At 39.2% G+C, this 16,792-nt stretch overlaps 1 pseudogene; it reads left to right on the forward strand.

The window, feature by feature from the left end:
- Positions 1 to 2,777: 2,777 nt before the first annotated feature.
- LOC137267710 (uncharacterized) lies at positions 2,778 to 15,115 on the forward strand (annotated as a pseudogene).
- The last annotated feature ends 1,677 nt before the right edge of the window (positions 15,116 to 16,792 follow it).

Genomic DNA, 16,792 nt, shown 5'->3' on the forward strand with positions numbered 1-16,792 from the left:
CATGGTAAAACACATTAAAGAAAGAGAAAAAATGCAAATGGTGATAAAACCAATGATACATTATGTGGAATAAGTAGCTTTAAAAAGATGAGTTTTAAGAGCATTCTTAAAATGTCCAGTGAGGATGAATTTTGTAGGCTGACTGGTAGACTGGGTCCAGAGATGAGCTGAAATGTTGTCAAACATCTGTTGCCATATGTAACAGTACCTGTCTTTGGTTGTCAGAGACGAGATTCAGATTCTGATCTGAGCGACCTGACAGGATGATATGGCATAACACGTTCCCGAAGATAGTTTTGGGGGCCAAAATGTGGAGACATTTATAAGCATACTTCAGAATCTTATACTGGCATCTCTGTCTGACTGGGAGCCAGTGCACCTTCTCTCTCACAGGCGTAATCTCCCCACGTCGGCCAGTTTGGGTAATGAGTCGAGCCGCACCTTCTGTAGACAACTGGTGAGAGTTTCAGGTAGTCCTCAGAGAAGACCATTTCCACAATCCAGTCTAGATGTCACTAAAGCGTGTATTAGAGTCTTACAACAATCTCCTGTGATATATCTGCGTATGGCTGAAATACTTCCGATCTAAAAGTAGCATGACTTCGCGATGGCATTGTCTTGCCTCTCCATTGTCAGTTTGTGGTCGAAATGAACACCAAGGTTCTTCACAGAATCAGCTGATTGAACAGAGCTGTCTCCAACTTACATGTCACTGGTGGTAACTTTAGAGTTCTTGGAACTGCAAATAATAACTTCAGTTTTGGGGTTAAACCCAGATATGATTTGTACTTTTGCGGTGTCCCTCGAAACATGACTTAGACTGTGGCTTTGAAGATGTCATCTTGTCCGCAGTAGATGTCCTAAACTTTAGCTTTATTAAACGTGGTACACATGTTCGCCATGTTCATCACGCTCTCTGAATGTCCCTTGTGGGGGCTACACCAGTGTGTTAATTTGATTTTTTGTGTCGTTTCCATGGCAACAAGTTTGACTTTGACTGAAATTGGTGGTTATGGTCTTTTCTGGAGCAGAACTTTAAAACCGCTCACTATTTCTTCACCAAACATGGCACATAGACAGGTTTGGTGGCATAATGGTGCCTTTGGTAGGTTTGGATGTCTGAAGAAAAATTAAATTGTTTCATTCGACCCTGACTGCAACTTGGTTACATTAAGTGCAAATTACTGAAAATACTACAAACTACTGCAAATTACTGAAGTGTGAACGAAATAAATAAAATAGATTAGGATTTTGTTCAAGAGGTTGTTCAAGAAACTAACGCGTACACAATACATATCTATATGACTTAACAGATGACACTATGATTCTGCTTCCCTTAATTTGACTTTGACAGTGCTGGTTACCTCGCGTGAGACAGGTAATGTCATGCAAAGCAAAGGCCATGTAGACAGTAACGGATACAACGGAATATAATTCATGACATTAATGTTCATTCTGGTTTAACGGGGACATGAACAAAATATAAGAAACCTCTCCTTTTCGATGAAATGAGACTAGACCCAACCGGAGACCTTTATGTAGTATCCATGTTTGAAAAACGAGCTTTACAAAATACGAAAAAAAGGTTGTTTCGAAAAATGATTTTCGGCAGAAAAAAGGTAGTTGGTTTATTTTCTTTCAATTCCAATGAAGATGTCTTTCATTAAATCAATGGAATTATAAACAACTGGTAAGAAAAATCTAATTGCATTTCTTTGATGATGAGCCATATTTTCAGCAGCTTGAATAATATCGCATATTCAACGCAGAAAAGTGAATCCCTTCAAAGGCAGACCACATGCGGCGATTGCCTTCTCCACAAAGAGCAAATCACCCTCCACGCTGAGACCGTGAGCTATGTACATATGGGGAGGGGTGGGGTGGGGTGGGGTGGTATTTTGGCGTGTTCGAGTGTTTCCTGTGTTAAGAGACAAAATTCATATTCATAGACTTACTGAAATGTACCCTTAACACACTAAAATTAAATAATATTCATACATTCACTGAAATATATCCTTAGCACACTAAAACGAAACCTAAATTATTTATGTAACGCACTAAAATTTCTATTGATTGTAAAAAAAGAAATACAACGAACTAAATTAACCAGCTTAACTACCATTACCCTACACCTAATCTTATAGCAATTTTCTTAACATCACTGAGATGTCTCCATAACACACTAAAATGAAACCTCAAGTATTAATGTAATGAATAGTTTTACCCCTTAACAGTGCGCAAACACAGAGATAAATTATTTCAGCAATGAAAATATGCACACATTTTCTTAGGCCCATATTCTCAGCTTTCGTATTTCCGCCAAAACGGACAACATTTCGTTTTGTCACACACGGAAGAAACTACAACCAGAGATTACGACTATCTCAGCTTTAAGAGAGCTTAAACAATCTAGACCTTGATTACAATCTTGGTCCAGGCTCGATTACTTACAGACTACCGCGTTACAGCTGGAATAGTTTTGGGAGACGCACTAAACAATAAACAAACAAAATCAAACTACTCACATCACGAGTATTTCCAGCCTTGATTTCCACTGACACTCCCTTTTACAGAGGTACTGTTAAAGTTGCTGGTCTGCAGACTAGTAGTACTTTGTGTGATTTGATCTTGGGTAATACTCCTGGACTTAGAGCCCATAGGAACAGTGTTAGGAGAAGAAACTAGAGGTCAGAAAAGAGTGAGAGAAGAAAGTAAACTTCCCATGAAAACTACGTAGTCATTAGGTGTTTCTTGGAGAAGAACATTAGTGTGTGGAAATGCAGATGCATGATGAGAGTTTGAATGAAGTGAGGAAACTGGCAGAACAGGACAATGTGAGATGCACTATTTGTGGTACGTCAGGCTGCTTCATTGATCATGGTTTGTTGCACAGGAGATATGCTTATCTTAAAGCTAATAACAGTAAACCAGTTATACAAGAAATTCTGAATGCTCAACCCGTTTTACCCGGTTGTTGAGGAAAGTCCTAAAGATAGTTTCAGTGTTGATAATCACATTGATGACACCTTGTAGACCACAGAGGATTGTGAGAACCACAAAGGTAGTCTCAGAATGGTGTCTGATCACATCTTAAGCAGCATCATTTGACAGCATGTGCACAGTTTATGTCATATTTTGAGTGTTACAACTGTTCCCTACACAGTTATCAACGGAGAGAAGTATTGTCAAGATCACAATTAGTATAATTTATGTAATATCTGAAGTGTGACAGGTTTGGAGTGAAGGCATGTGAGCTAGAGCAGTGATGTAAGCGACGAGCGATTGATTTTGTAGAGGTGCGCAGCATGTGACACATACCTTATGATTTTCCCTTACCACTCATCACTATCCAGACAGACTGCAATGGACAACTCAGCATCGAAATTGGTGTCATCGACAATGAATGTTGGTCCAGAATGAGGAAGTGGCATGAGAGTTGCGCACTATTTTGCCCAAGTCATAAGACCAAACGTTGAACCACATTTTGGACGTTGTCGAAATCACATTTTTCATCAAGACAACTCTCGTGCCCACACTGGCAGAGCAACACTGGGCTTCCCAAGACAAATCCGTGCAACAGTCTGTACTCAGTCTGGATTCAAGTCCATTAGAACACCTTAGGGACGAGATTCCAAGAAGACCGAATGATCTACCAAGCACTTTGCAGAGTGTGACCCAAGACCCCCTTCATCAACTGACTAACTCATTCCATGTACAAACGATGCTTTCACTTTCATCAATGCCCATGGAGGCTTCTCACAATACTGACTTTGGGGTATCTCATTAATACCATTTTTGATGATTTTGTCTGTGTGAACGCTAAACGTGATTGCCGAAAATGTGTTAACCATGTCAAGTTTGAACGCAACTCTGAGTTTTGATAGTTAATTAAAGTGAATTAAAGTGTGTGCTGTAAGAACCCATGCAACATTTTTTATGATTCAGTATATGTTATATTATGGCCGGAAGAATGTTGTCTATGGCGGACTGCTCTTGAGCGCCATCAGCAACCTGATATCTTCATTCTCTCTGACATGGATCATGTTTGCTGTAATTCGAATGATCATTGGACTGGCGGTTGGAATGACAATGTCCTGTAGCTTCTTGTACCGACTGGAATATGTGGGAAAGAAATGGCGAGGGGCGTGTACTACGATTCCATCCTGGCCCCTCGGAGTGGTGCTGTTTGCCATTTTATGTTGGTCCATCCGGAACTGGAAATAGCTGTATCTAACTATTGTTGCAGTCAACATTCCTTTGCTGCTGACTTAGTTGTAAGTGAATTATGTACACAAATATATTTCAAAATACCAAGAATGTTTACACACCTTTCATTAAAATGTCCGTGGAAAATATTAACTGAAAGTGCAAAACAACTCCTGATTTAGAAACCTAATTTCTTCGATCGAGTTAGTGCACCAAGCATGAAAAACCCTAACACTATTTCATCTGTACCATTCTCCTTGTCACGTGGACATTTGTATTTATTATAAACAAAATACCAAATAGTGTAACAATTGGAAATCACGTTTACCATTTACTGCTAATGTGATGCCAGAATCGCTCCGCTGGCTCACTGTGAAGGTACATCTTGAGGAGACGAGGCGCATCGTCATCAGGATTGCCAAGTTCAACAAGAAGGCTGTTCCAGACATGTCCATATTGGAACTGATCGCTGAAGAGGAGAGGGTGGAGAGGAACAAAGCTAAATCCTACTCCTACATAGATCTGGTTAGACCCAGGACACTGAGGTCAAGAACTCTTATAACATGCTTTATTTGGTAAATACTTTACGCGTTTTGAGTTACTCAAACATATATCTGCGCTGTAGAAGAACTTAAACCGTGAACCATAGTGCAAGATCCATCTCCGAGCTCAACATCAGCATCAGCAACAGCAGTAGCTGCTGCATTTTATCATCAGCAGCATTACTACTAACAAAGTTCAGCATCTCTTTTGGCAATAATTACTACCAGTGTTGCCATAATCATCACCTAGCTACTTATCTGCTTTCAGCTCCACATGAAGTTTGTTTCAGGGTATCTATATCAATTGTGTACTATGACAAAACATTTGTTGTGAAGAATCTGTCAGACGACTTCTATGTCAACCTGATGATCATGAGAGTACTAGAGGTCCCGATTTCCATTGTGGAACTTTTCATGGTCCCAGTGCAAGGACTTAGGCTACTTTAATCGTCATTCAGCATACAAGTGAACGCACTGTGTATGTGTGTTTGCTGGTGCTACTCTCGACTAATGCTGATATATCAAAGGTCCCCCGAAATGCTATTTTGCAACATTTTACAACCAATACCTAACAGGTTCAAGAATTACTGATAATCCATACCTATTCCAATGTTACGTTCTTGTATTATTCTGTACAGTTTTTGTGTTTATGGAGAAGTCGTTGTACTTTGGGCTTCATGATTTATGTTAATTTGTGTATATATATTTATAACAAATGGATATTCACGTTTTATGGATAGCTGTGCCTGTCAAAATGGTTTTCTCATTACAAATTCCTCGTGCCTTCCCACATGCACATATTTACTGTTAAAATTCGGGTCTTATGTTCACACAGGTTCGGTCGATGTTAGGCGTGCGCCATACTGCTCCTGTTCTCAGCTGTTTCCTGGTTTGGTGTTGCCATAGTAACAAAGCTAGGTGAGTATGCTTGTCTGTCTCGACTATGCTTGTTACAATTGGCAAATCTGCTGTGAAACTAGATCACGAAAGTATAAATGGACGTGTTTCAAACAGACATGAAGAATATTTGTTTCGTCATCTCTATAATATCATTCACCACTTCTAAAAATACACGCATTGTACGTACCTTTTCACAGCTCCTGCAAACATCAAAGTGCCCTTAGAAAATGGATTTGCAATCTCTACCAAATTATCCACCATCAGTGCATGGACTTTGATTGAGACATTGACTAGTGAACAGTTCCCAACCGTGGTCAGGTGATTCGAAAAGTCATACTGAGTGTAGACTTGAGTGCTTAAGTGACTAGCTGTTAATAACAAACCGATAATAGATAGAAATTCATGTCTTAATCGAACTTAGGCACAAAAACTGCCAATTCACTCATTTCTGTTTACAAACCGTTGCAGAAATGAGTGATGTTGAAATATACCGAATCACATTCATTTCAATGACATAAGGAACAAACCCTTTGTACTGTTTGCAATGGAGGACTAGTAGTTTCATGTTGTTAATCATTTGAATAATTAGCGACTTCCTCTCCTTTTCCAGGAACTTGGCATATGCTGCTCAAAACAGATCTGGGTGGATCGCAGCAGCTCAGATATTCTCTTTGGTAAAACCTATAAGTCTTTATGATATTCTCTTTGGTAAAACCTATAAGTCTTTATGTATAAGCACTCTACAAGCAAGAAACGTTTTATCCACTACAATGTTTTATATACCTCTTTGTTAAGCTGAGCTGTAATTTGAGTGGATGATGATAAAATAAAAGAAGAGATTAGAGCTTGATTTAAAAATAGTATGACTACAAAATGTTAATATACTACATTCTATATCATTAGAATGCCGTAAGAAATATAAAGTCTGCAAACTCTTCAACAAATTCTTGTTCCTCTGCCAGGGTTCCAAGAACGATCTGATGCCACCTTTCGATGGCATGGGAATCTTGATGTCTCTTACGGAATTAATTATCATGCTTCGGTCTTGAAGAGACGAACAAACAGGCATTAGAGGACACAATGGAAAATATACAAGAGGGGGCATGAATGTAGAGGTTGAAGAAAGTCTTCCTCTGAACGACGATGTTACACTGGCAATGACTGACAGTGATAGGGTGCAGGGAGAAAACCCAGAAAAAGACGAATGCTGTACCTATGGAAACTCAGGTGGTGATACTGAAGAAGGAGGATGTATTCGCCAGTCAAAAGTGAAGATAATTATGGAACTGGCTGATAGCAGTGAGTCAGAGAAGAATGGAGAGGAACAAGGGAGTAGTAACACATTCTCCAAGTCGGTTCATGACATATATGTCTATCGTGTATAAAGTACAACGGCCATGGTGACAAACAAATACTTAATGATGTCATTTGACGATAGAAAACGATCAATGGTCTAATAGTAAACACTTGATTGTAATCATTGGCGTATTTAATCAGTATATTACCATTTGTGGTGATCAAATTACGTAAATGACCTGCTGATATGCATCGACCATCGACTGTTTCTTTCAGAAGTTTCGTCTTTCTCAACTATATTAATCTTCACACCCAGTGGTAGGTATCCATGAGGCAGTCCACATTGACTGAAAACACTAAATCACAAACATTCACTTTAAGTCAGAAATGGACAGTAGGGTCCTGGAAGTTTACTATCAAACACCAGGGAATGCAATTTTATTTCAACATGAGGTTTCGTCACTTTGTTCACAAGTAATGCCGAAACAGAAGCTCTTCACGTCTTGAAAGCAAATACAGTTTCCTGTGGAAGGGAAGTGCTGATAAATATCACTGAAACAATAAACGTTTATTTTTATCACAGAGTTAATTTCTTTCCGATATACCAAACAAAGAGAATCTTCACTGAATGAAATGCTTTGAACAATAAGGAACAGTGAGAACTGAATTACAGATACCAGGACGGTAAACAAACTGGAGACCAATATCCTTACTAAATGTGTCGTACAAGATCGGTACGGCAACAGTAGCAATTAGTAGAGTTTTAACTTCAATTATTAACGAAGATAAACAAGATCCTTGGTAATAGATATAATGGAGATTGTAAACCTAAAGTCACTGTGTTCTGTAATCTGAATGGTTGAAAATCATAATCAAATGGAATTCGATTCCCGTAAACAGCAAGACTATTCGCTGCGTATTGACACATAGAAACATCGTAAACAATTGTTTTGTTGTGTCACCACGATGGTGATGCCATCCAAATCATAGTGTGATGTAAAGTTAGAATGACTTCACGGGAGGACCTCCAGATGCTTCCATGGGACCCAGCTGAAACGGCCAGCTGATGACACTTCACTGCGGTACTTGTACTCGATGTAAACGAGTGCAGACACTAAAACCCTATGGTTTACTTTTGTGTTTAGAATGTCGATACACATCATGTATTGGCCAATTTTCGGGTGTTATTGAGTATACGACGCCGGCGGTTCTAAATGTATTGCCGTGCTTCAAATACTCAATAACACCCGGAAATGGGCCAGCACATGATGTTTATCTTCTTAATACACAAGACATACTACATAATGGATTACATAAAACCTATGGACATACTTGGACTGTTACTACTCTTCGATTTCGAAAAAAGCCATAGATTCCGCATATGGGAAATTCATTGAAGTCGGTTCACTTTTTGGGAATATGTAAGAAAGAGGATCAAGACATTTTTGCCATGTAAATTCATCAGTATTAGAGAATACATTTGGTTCTGACTTAGTATATCTATCTCCAGTGCAGTGAATGTTTACCTGCAATGATTTGAAACAATTTAGGGGTAATGGGCATAACAGTTGGAAATACAGAATATCTAGTTTCCCACTTTGCAGCTGACAGTCCCTTGTCTTGTATGGCACTGCAAAGCCTCTTCAAATATGTGACGATCATGCTCTTTTACTGGTTTGAGAATAAATGTAAGCCAAACATAAATTTCAACAAGAGTTGTAAATAGTGTTAAGCTCTCGAATGTATGCCACGTTTTAACATTTAAAACGGCCTTTGCTATATCAGGATAGTAGCCTAACTTAACACACTCTTCTCACTGATTGGTCTTCTCGACCGTTGTGATTGAGGTATTGTAAAAAGTGACAACTAAATGAAGTCATCGAAGGTCTATTACAAGCAGACAATCGATCTTGACGAAAGTGGTCTTTTAAAATGATTGTTATCCTGACAGCCTCTCAAATGGCTTAGATAGATTTAGTTTTGTGATTTAAAATCATTTTAACGCCCTGTCATTTGTGATGTCAAATCATTTTAACGCCCTGTCATTGTAATCTGTTGCTCAGTAAAAGAATGAGTAGTTCATGTTTCAGAAATTGGAGTGATTACTTGAAGCTTTTAATCCTCAAAACGAAGCAGAGGTCATTCGAAATAGGAAACTTTGATAGACGTAGGTAACTATGTTTATACTGAACAACTCCCAGTGAGCCCGAAGATTCAGAACTAGCCCGATTCCAGACTGTCTTCATTTTTGATTATTGCGTATGGAGCATGAGACAAACTTCTGGAATGTGGCTAAGGTTATACAGAGCCAATGTGGTTCTTACAAAGTGGGAAACGCATTTAAAAAAAACCCCAAACATTTTAGTAATATTAGCATTTGTATTTTGGAAAATAAATATATAGATCTGGAAAAGCAGGAGATGCCCTTAATTAAAAACACGCTTTAGTCCTGTCTATTGAAACAATTCAGTTGACTACACCCGATTGAATGTCCATCTGCATGAGGTCTGTCAATATTTAAGGACGGACGCTGCATTATTGAAAAGCTGGTGAGGATAGTGATTCACGTGAACCATTCCATGATGCTCTGACTGTTGTCAGTTCACACGAGATACTAAAATGAACGACAATTGGTCGCTAAATTATCCCTGATTGTGAAAAATCACATCCCATTCGGTCACCAGAACTGCACCACATTTTCACCATTGTGTGTGTCTATCTTTAGGTCAAATGCCAGTGTTGGGGCAAAGCTGGACTGCCAAGAAATGAAGAACATTGATACTTATTCGTTCATCACTTTTCACAGGCCCATTAACTAAAAACAAGTTAAAAACATAGCAAAAGTTCAAAAGTAAATTCCCAAATCTGTTTAGAATAGTATCCCGTATTGATCTAGTGTCTATTGGTACTGATTTATCTTAGTAGATATAAATTTCATTCTACAGCACAGACAATAGAAACTATGTCAAAACAATGCTAAAACAATGCGGTAATTAGCTAAAACAATAGCCCATGACCCACATCCCTCATCCCTCATCCCTCATTTCGTGCTCCAATTAGCAAAGACAATGAAACCAGTGACCGTAAATCCCCCATCCCTCATTTATCCCTCATCCCTCATCCCTCATTTGGCCCACATTTCATCCCAAAAATAGCTACACGTGACAGTCATTATCTAATCATATCAATTTCATTAAGCCTAGTGATACATAATATCACCATGATGAAAAGAAGTTAATGATGTTTAAGGAGAAATTATCAATGGATGTTTCACGCTATAGTTGATGGTTATTTGTTACAAAACGATTGGAATGCTGTCTATTCAAATAAGTTGTTTATACAGAACAGTCACGACAGGGTGGCATGACCGGTTGATACCCAGTGCACGGTGTACTCTATATATAGAATCAACAAACCAGGGGTAGCATGACTGGATGATGAAACTTAAACCTTTGAATAGTGCCATGTCATGATTAGTCATCCCTTTCACATTCTTTTTTTAAAAAACACACGTTCCACTACGTCTATAAATCTACCAATGAGCGATGGTGATTATTGTGTGTTGTCCAATGACATACAGTAGTTTGAATTCACCAATAGATGTGCGCATGCTCGCATCCATCACTGCTTACAGCAATGTTATTCCAACTGAGTACAAGCAACAGACAAGGTGTGTCTTTGCTGAACAGACATCATGGGAACAAGAGTTACAGATCGGTTCGTATTCTTTTATACAAAATCTTCCCCATTTAGCCAGCACTATCCTGTTAGGATTGAAGTTGATGGTAAAATCTTCAACTGTGCTGAGCAGTATTATATGTACATGAAGGCAATGACGTTTGGCGATGTGGTTACAGCTGAACACATTTTAAGAGCCTCTTCTGCTGTTATGCAGAAGAGATTAAGAAGATGTGTGAAAAACTTTATTCAACACAAATGGGATGTTGTGAGTTACCATGTTGTGAAGAAAGTTACCCTGGCTAAGTTTACTCAGTCTTCCACTCTTCGACATGCATTAATGAACACCTCCACAAAAATATTAGCTGAAGCCAGTCCATATGATAGACGGTGGGGTGTTGGACTCTCTCTTCACGGTCCCAAGCTATTAAATCCATCTAACTGGAAGGGACAAAACTGGTTGGGGAAAGCTTTGATGGAGGTCAGACAAGAGCTTATGGACAAAGTTGTTGAGAGTGAAAAGTGTTAAATTCTTGTTTACAGTCAGCTGAATGGTAAAGCAGCTTTCTATTCCTGGAAGCAAGTTCTACAATCATCACACACCTTGCACGAAACAGTTGTCATGCAATCTAACGAATGGTTTCAAGATCGCAGTGAATGTGTCAAGGATGCTAAGAGAAAGTTTCAAGATGATTCTAGGTCAACGAAAAGAATCATCATCAAGAAGACAAGAAAACTGTTCTTGTGTGTCGACGAAGTTGATAGTGGAAATCACATAAAGCATGCGGAAAATCTTCTCACTTTGTGTTACACTTTGGAACTGGCTAAGATTCTTAGACGGTTATCCTGTGATTTGTGTTTTGGATGTATGTTTGAACCTGAGGGAGAACTGGTGCACACGTGTAAGCACATGCTAGAACAGGATCACGTTGATGGTCTTTTCATGACGGCCATGAGTGAAATAAATGATGAACACGTGATTGATAAATGGTTGGAAGTATTTAGTGATGACACATCTCTGAATTACGTGAACATAGTTTCATACCGCTGCAAAGACTTTCGGGACACTCATTTTAAAACATCAGAGTGGCTTCATGATCTGAAGCAACGTGTGGTTAAGATGCTGTTGTTAGAAAATCGCTTTCAATAATTGTGAATGTATACATGAATGAATTCTATTAATTAAAGCATATGTTCCTTCCTATTCGTACCTTCATGTTATATATTGCCTGTTACAACTGGTTTCATTCAGTACGTGTGTGAGTTCACAAAAGATGAACAGGGTATTGTTAGAGAGGCACGAAAAAGCATTAGAAAAGTATTATTATGACCCTCACAATCCAGGAGCCTACTATGGTCCGTCCAAACTCCGACGGGTATTGAAGACAACACCTCAACCTGATGTTAAGCTCAGGAAGGTGAAATGGTTTGTCAACAACCAAGATCCTTACAGTTTACACAAACCAGTCAAGCATAGATTTAAAAGGATGAAAGTCAGAGTGAATTCCATGGACGAAATGTGGGATGTGGACCTTGCTGATCTTTCACGCTACAGCAAAGAAAATGAGGGTATCCGGTATTTGCTTGTCGTGATTGACATACTGAGTAGGTTTACTTTTGTCCTTCCTTTGGAAAATAAAAGGCCAGAGTCCGTGTTGAAAGCCTTTAAAAAAATACTTCAAGAAAGAAAACCAAGAAAAGTACGCGTAGATGGTGGTAGTGAGTTTAAGGGAGTGTTCAAATCTTTTTTGGAAAAACAAAATATTACCATTACTATTGCACGCAACGAAAACATTAAAAGTAATTATGTGGAACGCTTCAACAGAACACTGAAGTCGTTGATCACACGTTACATGACACGTAAGAACACCAAACATTATCTCAGTGTTCTACCTGATTTGGTGTACAACTACAATAACACCCCACATTCGTCTTTACCCCTTCTATCACCTGCTCAAGTCAATAAAAGCAATGAATTGAAAGTTTGGCAACACTTGTATGTCAAACCCTTGTTGAAGTCAAAGGAAAAAAAAGGTCAAGTGATAAAGAAATACAGATATAAAGTTGGTGATCTTGTTCGCATCCCATACCTGAGGAAACCGTTCAGCAAAGAACTTGATCTGAAGTGGACGGAAGAACTTTTCAAAGTAACAGAACGTTTCAAGAAACAAGACATACCTCTGTACAGAATTAAAGATTTTCATGGTGAACTTATTAAAGGGAGTTTTTACACTGCCGAACTGCAAAAGGTTAACAAAGGAGACGATATTGAGTGGCAAGTGGAAAAGATCTTAAAGAAGAAACGCATGAGAGGAAAAACGTATGTTTTGGTTCGTTGGTTAGGTTGGCCTAGTTCTTTTGATTCACATGTGGAAGAAAGTCAACTGAAAAACCTATGACGGAGAAATATGTGTTTCTCAAGAGTTCTGACACAAAAAATTCTTATTTCAAGGATAACAGCCCTTATCATTTTCGCATTAAGCTCAATCAAAGACTGCTGTTTGATGGATTTTGGGTCGTGTCTTTATCCGAGTTAAACTTTGGAAAGATAGACCTCACTCATGTGAACGATCCTTATGTAGATATACTGTGTAACCTGTGCGATAGTTCACTGGTGGGTAATACCCAGTTACCACTGTTAAGACGCATTGATCTGAGGAATGGACCCAACTTTTCCTTTGCTAATGAATACAATATCCATGTGATGGTCAAAGAGTCACCTGACATTGAAATCTGTATAAAAGCGAGCAGTGGAACACCACTGTCATTCTTGAAAGAGCAGACTTATGCAACACTTCACTTGAGACGTTATCCCTTTGCTGACTGAACATGGATTCCCTCCCTCTGTATATCCCAGATTATAGCAAATGGCAGAAATACTTCAAGAAACAAATGACAAGTACTTCTCGTGTTGTGAATGGAAAAGCTCCCCCTAAAGTTATTCCATCTCACCGATCTGTTTCTCAACCGGAAGAACCTAAAATCGAACTGCAGATGACTTCAGAACAACAGAGTGTTGTGGAGAGAGCGGATGCTTAAGAAAAGCGTCATAGGTCTTTAAAAAGAGCTGCAGGTGAACAGATTGCCACAACCAAGAAGATACGTCAGACAAGTAACATCGCCTCCAAGACAGCTAAAGTGCTCAAGTGTACTCCTGTGAAAGAAAACGACATCTTCAGTTGAGCATCATGTCTTTATTGAATAGCAAAACGTTTGAAGAGTTGGTACCGGATTCGCTCAACCTATTTACCTTACCTCCATATCAGACCAGTATCCAGCAACACTATTTTGTAGATGTACGCCCACTCAGTCAAATTAATGACTCTTCTCCACTGGAATTTCACATATCCAATTCGGGTAGTGATTACATTGATTTGAAGCGAACAAAACTGCATGTAAAACTCAAAGTCACCCATGCGGATGGATCGGTATTGGATGCAGACGAACACGTGGCACCTGTCAATTTGCTTTTGCAGGCACTGTTTTCTCAAATTTCAGTGTATATGCAGAACCAGTTGGTGTCTTCGACCAACAATCATTATGCTTACAAGAGCATGATGAAGACCTTGCTAAACTATGGAGCTGATGCGAAAAGCTCTCAAATGACATCGCAGCTGTTTTACAAAGATGAGGGTGAAGATAATGATGCCATTGAAACAACTGATTGTGTCACTGGAACCAATTACGGTTTGATTGCACGTGGTACCTACATCAAGAAGAGCAATGAACTGACCATGTCTGGACCTTTGTATGAAGATGTGTTTAGCATGAAAAGACATTTAATCAATGGAGTAGATTTGACTTTGAAATTGTACAGATCATCACCTACTTTCTGTTTGATGAGCGGTAAAGCCAACCAAGAGTATACCATTGAGCTACTCGATGCTTATCTTCAAGTATGCAAACTCAAAGTCAACCCGGCGCTGATTCTAGCTCACAACACCCTGTTCGAAAATAACTCCAATGCACTCTACCCTTTCACCAAGTCTGAGGTCAAGGTCAACAGCATCCCTGTTTCTCAACTGACGCATACCATTGATAATGTGTCCAACCCCATTGCTAATCGTTACATCATCGCCTTTGTGGAAAGCAAGAGTTTGAATGGGTCATATGACAAGAATCCTTTCAACTTTCAATCCAGCATGCTCAAAACTGTCAGTCTCTATGTGAATGGTGTCAGTGTACCTGGACGTCCAACTCGAGCTGATGATGTGAACAGCTACGTAAACATGTTTGATGGCATGGGGTTTTGGAGAGAAAATCGAGGAAATTTCATATCCAGGGGAGAATTTTTGTTAGGAAATGCACTGTTTGTCTTTGAACTGGAAGAGTTGTGTGGAGAATCCGAGTACCTCAATCTGGTGAAGACTGGAAATGTGCGGTTGGAAATCGAGTTCAAAGCTGCACTAACCAAAACGCTGAGCTGCATCATTCTCAGTGAAAGAAACTCCATCATCGAAATCGATCAAGCGCGAAACGTCTTCATCAAGTAAATACAGAGATGAAAGCTTCACAGTTGATGTGCGCCCTTCAGTGTGATTCAACCTTACAGACTCACGTCTTGGGGGTGTATGCCAGAGATACGCTTCCTATAATCGCACCTTTCATGCAAAGACAAGGTGTAGGATGTATTGTGAATACTGAGTCCAGTCAGAACAGTGGTCGCCACTGGGTTGCTATGTACTTTAAAAACAATACAGCAGAATTCTTCGATAGTTTAGCAGATCCTGTTGATGTTACATTTGATCGCTATTTAAAGACTTATGCTGGTTTTTACTTACGCAGTAATCACCGGTTACAATCTGTGAATTCAAATGTGTGTGGGTTCTATTGTTTGTACTATGTATTATGTAAATTTAAAGCATGCCAGAGTCTAAACCATATACTTCATCAGTTTGATGTACACAACTTCATGTGGAATGACGCCTTTGTATCTGAATATGTTTGTAATTATTTCAAATACTGCTCTGCTTCTTGTCTAGATTGTAACTGATGTTATATCTATGTATGAAAAAAAATATCAATAAAATTAGTGTAGATGAGATTAGGTTTGTGTTGTGTATAAATACCACGGTATCAAGCCTAGTATTGCAGTTCTGTGCTAAAGAGCGATCTGAATACATCATGGGAGAATGTGTGTTACCATTTCAAACTCCTACTACAATATCGGTTGTGGGAGGATCTTCAAGTGGGAAAACCTTTTGGGTTGCACAGCTCTTAAAACAAGCTAGCTGCATGTTCGATCCACCACCCAACCTGATTGTGTATTGCTATGCCGTGTGGCAGGATGCCTACAGCGAACTTGAGAGGACGATTCCCAACATTCGATTTAAAGATGCACTACCTACAGAAGAGGAGTTAAAATCATATTCTTCGGAATCCGATAAACGGTGTGTACTGGTAGTAGATGACTTCATGCAAGACATTTGTAAGAACCCTCTGTTTTTACATCTTTATACCACACTATCTCATCATCTGGGAATTACTGTCATTAACATTCAACAGTCAGCCTTTCCTAAAGGCGAATGTAACAGAACCATGTCTCTAAACACCCATTACTTTGTTCTGTTGTCTAACCCGCGTTCAGCACATGAATACAGAATTTTGGCATCGCAAATATTTCCAGGTCAAATTAAATATTTTATGGAATCCTTCCAAGATGCAGTTGGGAGAAAACAATATGGGTATCTTGTTTTGGATGCTTCACCCCATGCTGATGAACGCTATGGACGTTTACGCACAAACATATTTCCTGATGATGAAGTATGTACAGTCTACTTACAACAGTCCCAGAAGTAGGACTGAAATGATATATTCGTCTCTCTACAAGTGTTTTCATCATTTCACACTCACCGCTGAAGTTGAACAGAACCATGGATGTGTGCGGACGGTTCAATGATGTGCTCGCAGACTGTGTTGAAGCAGAGCGTTACACTGAGGAGTATGGCTATAAGTTTAGTGACAGATTGAAGTCGTTCAACAACTGGCCTGTTCAAATGAAACAGTCGCCAAAAGCCATGGCTGAAGCAGGATTTATTTACACAGGACAGTCTGATAAAGTCTACTGCTTCAAATGTAGGCTTCGTGTACATCAATGGATACCCGATGATGATCCCATGACTGAACACTTCAGACTGTCTCCACACTGTAACTATATACACATGGTGTCT

Source organism: Haliotis asinina, chromosome 16, assembly GCF_037392515.1.
Source record: "Haliotis asinina isolate JCU_RB_2024 chromosome 16, JCU_Hal_asi_v2, whole genome shotgun sequence".
Lineage (NCBI taxonomy): Eukaryota > Metazoa > Mollusca > Gastropoda > Lepetellida > Haliotidae > Haliotis > Haliotis asinina.